The sequence below is a fragment of the Oncorhynchus mykiss genome, chromosome 17, assembly GCF_057628025.1.
Source record: "Oncorhynchus mykiss isolate SJ-2025 chromosome 17, ASM5762802v1, whole genome shotgun sequence".
Taxonomy (NCBI): Eukaryota; Metazoa; Chordata; class Actinopteri; order Salmoniformes; family Salmonidae; genus Oncorhynchus; species Oncorhynchus mykiss.
The window spans coordinates 57640370-57649370 of NC_143038.1; the positions used below are offsets into that span (position 1 = coordinate 57640370).

Consider the following 9001-nt stretch of genomic DNA (forward strand, 5'->3'; position numbering starts at 1 on the left):
CTCTGCTATAGCTATACAGCCATGGTTGGGATAGCTGTCACTGCTGCCCCAGTGTCTAGTTTAAATGACACAACCTCCCCATTGAGTTTAATGTCTGAATACCAGCCAGCATTGTTTTCCCTTACTTCTCCCAGAAAGATGCTGTCCTGCTGTACCTCCTCTGAGACCTCATGCATTTGCTTAAATCAACAGACAGCTGAAAGGTGTCCTCTCCTGTGACATTTCCTGCATTCTGCTTCCTATGCTGGGCAATCTTTCCATCCATGGAAAGGGGATTTCCCACATTTTCGACAAACACTTGAACTAGCTACTGGTGCTGTCTGTGATTGTTTTCTCCACATCTGTCTCTGTTCTGTGTTCCCCTCCATTTTTTTTTAGCTCTGTATGAAAATGCATGCATTTCCTCACTCTCTTCGTTCTGCAAGGAGCTGTTGTCGCGCAGTATCGTCTGCTGTCTTTTTACTGTCTCACTCTGCCTAACCTGGTTTACAGCTTTGGACAAGGTAAGCTGGGAATGTAACTTTTCAGAAAGTGATATATTTCTTATTCCGACTACAAACCGATCTCGGATCAGCTCTTCCCTGAGAACGCCAAACTGACAATGTTCTGCTAGTTTGTGAACAGCTGTGATAAAACTGTAGGTGGTTTCACCCTGCTCCTGTTTGCAGCATATTAAACCTAGCTCTCTCAAAAATAATGTTGTGTCTCCCTACAAAATGCGTTTCAAAACAGTCTTTAACGGCACTGTAGTTAAATTTCTCTTCATCGTCAATGTTGAAGCATTTAATATATCCTCGGCTTCATCACCCATAGAGTAGATCAGTGTATTAACTTGAAATGCCTCATTTCAAGTTTAAGTTTAAGTTTAAGTTTAAGTTTAAGCCTGATGCTACCCTGTACCTTTCAAAGCGCCTGATCCATTTCGGGCATAGTTTTGAATGTCCATACAAACAAAATTCTCTGGGGGACTAATGCGAAATCCGTCAGCACTAGCCACTGGCCTGTCCGTGTTTGAGCCAGAGCCCGTTGAACTTGGAGTCGCAAACCCTGAAATCCGGCCAGCTTCTTCCTCTTGCAACATGTTGCTTAGCAGTAACTTAGTCCTTGCTCGTTAGCTAGCAAAATAATGAAATGTGCTGTTTTATCTCCAACACTGTGCCCTCCCTGATTTGAAACAGCCTGAATGTATGATTTACTTGGTACGTCCTTCACGTTTATGTGAATTTTAAAATGACTTCTGACACCATGTAGTATAATCTAAAATAAGGATGCGAGACAATGAGGTTCTAGCTCCAGCCTGTTTATTAACCTAACCCTCGCATGTCCTACATAGGTACGGATACCCCCAAGGGACATCCTACTACAAAGGGTACCAAAACATTTCTGCAGTATTGAAGGTCCCCAAGAACACAATGGCCTCCATCAATTTTTAAATGGAAGAAGTTTGGAACCACCAAGACTGGCCACCGACCAAACTGAGCAATCAGGGGAGAATGGCCTTGGTCAGGGAGGTGACCAAGAACCCGATGGTCAATCTGACTGAGCTCTGGAGTTCCTCTGTGGAGATGGGAGAACTTTCCAGTAGGACAACCATCTCTGCAGCACTCCACCAAGCAGGCCCTTATGGCAGAGTGGCCAGACAGAAGCCACTCCTCAGTAAAATGCACATGACAGCCCACTTGGAGATTGCCAAAAGGCACATAGTCTCTCCAACCATGAGAAACAAGATTCTCTGGTCTGACGAAACCATGATTGAACTCTTTGGCCTGAATGCCAAGCGTCACATCTGGAGGAACCCTGGCATCATCCCTATGGTGAAGCATGGTGGTGGCAGCATCATGCTGTGGGGTTGTTTTTCAGTGGCAGGGACTGGGAGACTAGTCAGAATCGAGGCAAAGATGAACGGATCCTTGATGAAAACATGCTCCAGAGTGCTCAGGACCTAAGACTGGGGCAAAGGTTCACCTTCCAACAGGACAACAACCCTAAGCACACAGCCAAGACAATACAGGAGTGGTTTCGGGACAAGTGTCTGAATGTCCTTGAGTGACCCAGCCAGAGCCCGGACATGAACCCGATCAAACATCTCTAGAGAGAACTGAAAATAGCTGTGCAGCAACACTCGTCATCCAGCCTGACAGAGTTTGAGAGGATCTGCAGAGAAGAATGGGAGAAACACCCCAAGTACAGGTGTGCCAAGCTTGTAGCATCATACTCAAGAAGAGTCGAGGCTGTAATCGCTGCCAAAGGTGCTTCAACAAAGTACTGAGTAAAGGGTTTGAATACTTATGTAAAACATTTTGCAAAAAAAATCTAAAAACCCGTTTATGCTTTGTCATTATGGGTTATTGTGTGTAGATTGATGAAGGAAATAAACAGTGTAATACATTTTAGAATAAGGCTTTAACGTAACAAAATGTAGAAAAAGTGAAGGGGTCTGAATACTTTCCGAATGGGCGTATGTCTCTATCTTGACTCTATTGTGGGGGAAAACTCAGATGCTATATATCGGTTATTTTCCCGTGTAATATGTGTTTGTCACGTTCTGACCTTAGTTCTTTTGTCATGTCTTTGTTTTAGTATGGTCAACGCGTGAGGTGGGTGCGTAATCTATGTTCTTTTTTCAATGATTTGGTATTTCTGTGTTTGGCCTGGTATGGTTCTCAATCAGAGGCAACTTTCAATCGTTGTCCCTGATTGAGAACCGTACTTAGGCAGCCTGTTTTCACCCTTGAGTTGTGGGTGATTATTTTCTGTTTAGTGTGTTTTGCACCTGACGGAGCTGTTTCGGTTGTGCTTTTTGTTTCTTTGTTTTGATAGTGTTCAGTTTAAATAAATAACATGAACAAGTACCACGCTACGCTTTGGTCCTCACCTTCTTCCACCGACGACCGTTACAGAATCACCCACCAAAAAAGGACCAAGCAGCGTGGTATCGGGCAGCAGCAGAAATCTCTGGACTCATGGACCTGGGAGGAGATTCTGGAAGGAGAAGGACCCTGGGCTTAGGCTGGGGAATATCACCGCCCCAAGGCAGAGCTGGAGGCAGCGAAAGCTGAGCGGCGGTGGTATGAGGAGGCAGCACGGCAGCGCGGCTGGGACGAGATGCAGCCCCAATTATCTAAAGACCCCACCTCCATCATGGCCCATTCTCTTTTCCAGGAAGCTCTGATGAAGGTATAACTGCCGAAATGAGGAAGGCCCAAAATATAAAGGTAAAATTAGGTGACGTCCTTTAGTCTTTTTTTAAAAACACTTTGGAGTGCTGCCATTCTTGAACTTGGGATTTCATTTGACGGTTTGGTTTCGTGTGTGTGTGTGTGTGTGTGTGTGTGTGTGGTTTGATCCATTTGAAGATGGGAGCTAAGCACCTGAGTATCAGGACATCGCTCCCTGGTGACAGTCTCGTATTTATAAGGTAAATGAAACACAGCTGGTTCTGTGGAGACAGATGTCACTGCCATCCACAGTAGCGTATGCAGCTAACTTCCTGCATTTCTACACATGTTGTCAGAGTCCAGGTGATGTGGGTAAGGCGGAGTCAGGCGCAGGACCTAGAGATGAGTAATAATAGTAACTTTACTCACAAATAATCTTCCAACAAGGAGAACGAAAATTCAGAATCACATAAACGAGACAACTTACAACAATTAACACGCACAAAACCATGATGGCTCCAGAGGGTTAAATAGGGAAATAATTCAAACGTAATGGGAACCAGGTGTGTACAATCAAGACAAAACAAATGGAAAAAGAAATGTAGATCAGTGGAGGCTAGAAAGCCGGTGACATCACCGCCGGACGCCGCCCGAACAAGGAGAGGCACCAACTTCAGCGGAAGTCGTGACAGTACCCGCCCCTTTGATGCGCGCCGACACCGGCCTCAGGGACAACCCGGAGGACAAGGTGCAAGACGATCCGGGTGGAGACGGTGAAATTCCTGCAGTAAGGAAGGATCCAGGATGTCCTCCACCGGCACCCAGCATCTCTCCTCCGGACCGCACCCACCCCATGAGGTACTGAAGGCCCCTCGCCCGACGCCTTGAGGCCATGATGGCTCGCACGTTATACGCCGGGGCCCCCTCGATGTCCAGAGGGGGTGCAGGAACCTCCCGCATCTCAGACTGCTGGAGCGGACCAGCCACCACCGGCCTGAGGAGAGACGCATGGAACGAGGGGTTAATACGTTAATGAGGAGGGAGCTGTAACCTATAACAAACCTTGTTTATTCTCCTCGGGACTTTAAATGGCCCCACAAACCGCGGACCCAGCTTCCGGCAGGGCAGGCAAAGGGGTAGGTTTCAGGTCGAGAGCCAGACCCGATCCCCCGGTGCATACACCGGGGCCTCACTGCGGTGGAGGTCGGCGCTCGCTTTCTGCTGCTTGATGGCCCGTTGCAGGTGCACAGGGGCAGTGTCCCATGTTTCTTCCGAGCACCGAAACCATTCATCCACCGCAGGTGCTTCAATCTGGCTCTGATGCTGTGGTGCCAGGACCGGCTGATGACCTAGTACACATTGAAAAGGAGATGGAGGAGTGGTGGAGGGAGTTTTGGGCCATCTCTGCCCAGGTGATGAAAGCTGCCCACTCCTCCGGCCGGTCCTGGCAATAGGACCACAGAAACCTACCCACATCCTGGTTCACTGTCTCCACCTGCCCGTTACTTTCGGGGTGAAAACCTGAGGTGAGGCTGACCGAGACCCCCAGGCGTTCCATAAACGCCCTCCAGACGCTAGACGTGACCTTGGGACCCCGATCAGAAACTATATCCTCAGGCACCCCGTAGTGCCGGAAGACGTGGGTGAACAGGGACTCCACAGTCTGTAGAGCCGTAGGGAGACTGGGCAAAGGAAGGAGACGGCAGGACTTAGAAAACTGATCCACAACAACCAGGATCGTGGTGTTTTCCTGTGACGGAGGAAGATCCGTCACGAAATCCACCGATAGGTCTGACCACGGCCATTGTGGAATGGGTAGGGGTTGTAATTTCCCTCTGGGCAGGTGTCTAGGTGCCTTGCACTGGGCGCACACCGAGCAGGAGGAAACATAAACCCTCATGTCCTTAGCTAAAGTGGGCCACCAGTACTTCCCACTAATAGCGCACTGTCCAACCGATGCGAGGATGACCAGAGGAGGGTGACGTGTGAGCCCAACAGATCAAACGATCCCGGACATCAGACGGAACGTACAGAAGCCCAACTGGACACTGGTTAGGAGTGGGCTCTGTACGTAACGCCCACTCGATGTCCGCGTCCACCTCCCATATCACCGGTGCCACCAGGCAAGAAGCTAGAAGTATGGGAGTGGGATCCGTGGACCGCTCCTCTGTGTCATACATCCGGGACAGTGCGTCTGCCTTAGCATTCTGGGAACCTGGTCTGTAGGAAAGGGTGAAAACAAAACGGGTGAAAAACATGGCCCACCTTGCCTGACGAGGGTTCCGTCTCCTCGCCGCCCGGATGTACTCCAGATTGCGGTGGTCAGTCCAAATGAGGAAAGGGTGTTTAGCCCACTCAAGCCAATGCCTCCACGCCTTCAGAGCCTTGACAACAGCCAACAGCTCACCCACATCATAGTTTCGCTCCGACGGGCTGAGCTTCTTCGAAAAAAAAGCACAGGGGCAGAGCTTTGGTGGCGTGCCCGAGCGCTGAGAATGCACGGCTCCTAAATTTGATTTGATTATAGTTAATCTCATGCTATTCTACACCTGTGACCATGAGACTGAGAGAAAATGTTGCATTTTTGAAATAATTAAAGCTAAAATATACAGCACCTTCACAAAGTAATCACACCATTTCACTTTTTCTACATTTTGTTGTGTTACAGACTGAATTTACAATTTATTACATTTGGATTTTCTTTCACTGGCCTACACACAATATCCCAAAATGTCAAAGTGGAATTATGTTTTTCATTTTTTTTTTTACTAATTAATAAAAAATGAAATGTCTTAAGTCAATAAGTATTCAACCCCTTTGCTATGGCAAGCTTACTGTAATTAAGTTCAGGAGTAACAAGTCACCTAATAAGTTACTTGGACTCACTTTGTGTGCAATAATAGTGTTTAACATGATTTTTGACCACCCCACACATACCGTACAAGTATCTGTAAGGTCCCTCAGTCGAGCAGTGAATTTCAAACACAGACTCAACCACAAAGACCAGGGAGATTTTCCAATGCATTGCAAAGAAGGGCACATATTGGTAGATGGATAAAAAAAAAAGAATATCCCTTTGCGCATAGTGAAGTTATTAATTACACTTGGGATGGTATATCAATACACCCAGTCACTACAAAGATACAGGCGTCCTTTTTAACTCAGTTGCTGGAGAGGAAGAAAACCGCTCCGAGATTTCACAATAAGGCTAATGGGGACTTTAAAATAATTACAGAGTTTAATGGTTGTGATAGGGGAAAACTGAAGATGGATCAACAACATTGTAGTTACTCCACAATACTAACTTAATTGACGGATTGAAAAGAAAGAAACCTGTACAGAATAAAAATATTCCAAAACATGCATCCTGTTTGCAACAAGGCACTAAAATAATACTGCAAAGAATGTGGCAAAGCAATTCACTTTTTGTCTTGAATACAAAGTGTTATGTTTGGGGCAAATTAAATCCAATACATTACTGAGTATGACTTTCCATATTTGCAAGCATAGTGGTGGCTTCATCATGTTATGGGAAAACCTGGTTCAGACAGCTTTCCACCAGACACTGGGAGATGAATTCCTCTTTCAGCAGGACAATAACCTAAAACACAAGTCCAAATCTACTTACCCAGAAAGACTCACAGCTGTAATCATTGCCAAAGCTGCTTCTACAAAGTCTTGACAGGGGTGTGAAAACTGTAACTGAGATATTTCTGTAATTCATTTTCAATAAATTTGCAAACATTATAGGGTAGTGTGTGTAGATTTATGAGAAAAACATATTTCATGCATTTTGAATTCAGGCTGTGTCACAACAACATGTGGAATAAGTCAAGGGGTATGATTACTTTCTGAAGGCACAGTAGGTGTGTTGACTGTGATAAAGGCACTGGATGATGAGCTGTCTTGTTTGCTTAATGAACAAATGAAGTAGGAAGTGGCATGGTGCATATAGCCATAGAAACACAGTGACATATGCCTAAATGTGGTCATATTCAATGCTTATTGGGGGTGTGGCTTTCAGTTAGTTATTTTTGGCCACTTGTCCCATGAGAGTGAATGTCAAACGAGTGCACTGCTTGTTATAAATTCTATCTGATGGTGTTTGCTTGTTTAGTTAAAAGGACAAATAATGTCCCTGTTTGGAACACTAACCAGGTTTCCATCAAACCTTTTTATGTGAGTAAAGTACATGTTGGATAAAACAAAATACGCTAGTGTCACAACTATCACCGAAGGTGGCTCCCCTTCCCGTTCGGGTGGCGCTCGGCGGTCGTCATCACCGGTCTACTAGCTGATACCGATCCCTTTTCCCCTTTTCGTTTTGTTTGGTCGATTTGGTTTCACCTGTTCCTTGTTTGTGGTTTTGGGTTGGGGTTATTTAAGTTCAGTTAGCCCGCCTGTGTTTGTGCGGGCTTGTTTCCTGTTTTGTTGTTTGTGTCACCATTCAGGACTGTTTCGGTTTTCGGTTTCATTCACTTTGTTACTTTTGTATTTTGTCGTGTTCAGTGATTATTAAAGTATCATGGACACGTACCACGCTGCGTATTGGTCCGATCCTTGCTATTCCTCCTCAGACGAAGAAGAGGAAATCTGTTACAGCTAGACAAGGTGGGATTGTTTTTTGTAGTTTTGGCAAGTCGGTTAGGACATCTACTTTGTGCATTACACAAGTAATTTTTCCAACAATTGTTTACAGACAGATTATTTCACTTATAATTCACTGTATCACAATTCCAGAGGGTCAGAAGTTTACATTCACCAAGTTGACTGTGCCTTTTGTACTTTGGTGCAATAAGTGCAAATCAATCCCAGAACAGCAAAAGACCTTGTGAAGATGCTGAAGGAAACAGGTACAAAGTATCTATATCCACAGTAAAACAAGTCCTATATCGACATAACCTGAAGGGCCGCTCACAAGGAAAAAGCCACTGCTCCAAAACCACCATAAAAAAGCCAGATTCGGTTTGCAACTGATCATACTTTTTGGAGAAATGTCCTCTGGTCTCATGAAACAAAAATAGAACTGTTTGGCCATAATGACCATCGTTATGTTTAGAGGAAAAAGGGGGATGCTTGCAAGCTGAAGAACCCCATCCCAACCGTGAAGCACGGATGGGCAGAATCATTTTGTGTGGGTGCTTTGCTGCAGGAGGGACTGGTGCGCTTCACAAAATAGATGACATCATGTGGAAGGAAAATTATGTGGATATATTGAAGAAACATCTCAAGTTAAAGCTTGGTCGCAAATGGGTCTTCAAAATGAACAATGACCCCAAGCATACTTCCAAAGTTTTGACAAAATGGTTTCTGGACAACAAAGTGAAAGTATTAGATTGGCCATCACAAAGCCCTGACCTCAATCCTATAGAAAATGTGTGGTCAGAACTGAGAGAGCGTGGGCGAGCAAGGAGGCCTACAAACCTGACTCCGTTACACCAGCTCTGTCAGGAGAAATGGGCCAAAATTCTCCCAACTTAATGTGGGAAGCTTGTGGAAGGCTACCCGAAATGTTTGACCCAAGTTAAACAATTTAAAAAGGCAATGCTACCAAATACTAGTTGAGTGTATGTAAACTTCTGACTTCTACTGTATTAACCATCATATCAAAGTTAATTTGGAGTCACGGAAAGCGTGCAGTTTATTAGGCTACAGATTAAAAAAATTATGATGAACTTCACAGGGTGGTGAAAGTGCATGGTGATGAGGTTGATGCTCCTTTCCAATAAATATCAAGGGACTGGTGACATGATCATCGATTCTTGGCTGCCATTTGACCAACAAAAATAATCTTGCTCTTTTGTCTATAATAATATCATCACGTATGTAGGCTATACCCGTAC

General features: G+C 45.3%; 1 long non-coding RNA gene across 1 annotated transcript; it reads left to right on the top strand.

Annotated features, from left to right (window-relative positions):
- Positions 1–315: 315 nt before the first annotated feature.
- Positions 316–2855, top strand: LOC149976092 (uncharacterized). Its single transcript, XR_016488038.1, has 2 exons — positions 316–503; positions 1334–2855. It is a non-coding gene; the product is annotated as an uncharacterized LOC149976092 (long non-coding RNA).
- The last annotated feature ends 6146 nt before the right edge of the window (positions 2856–9001 follow it).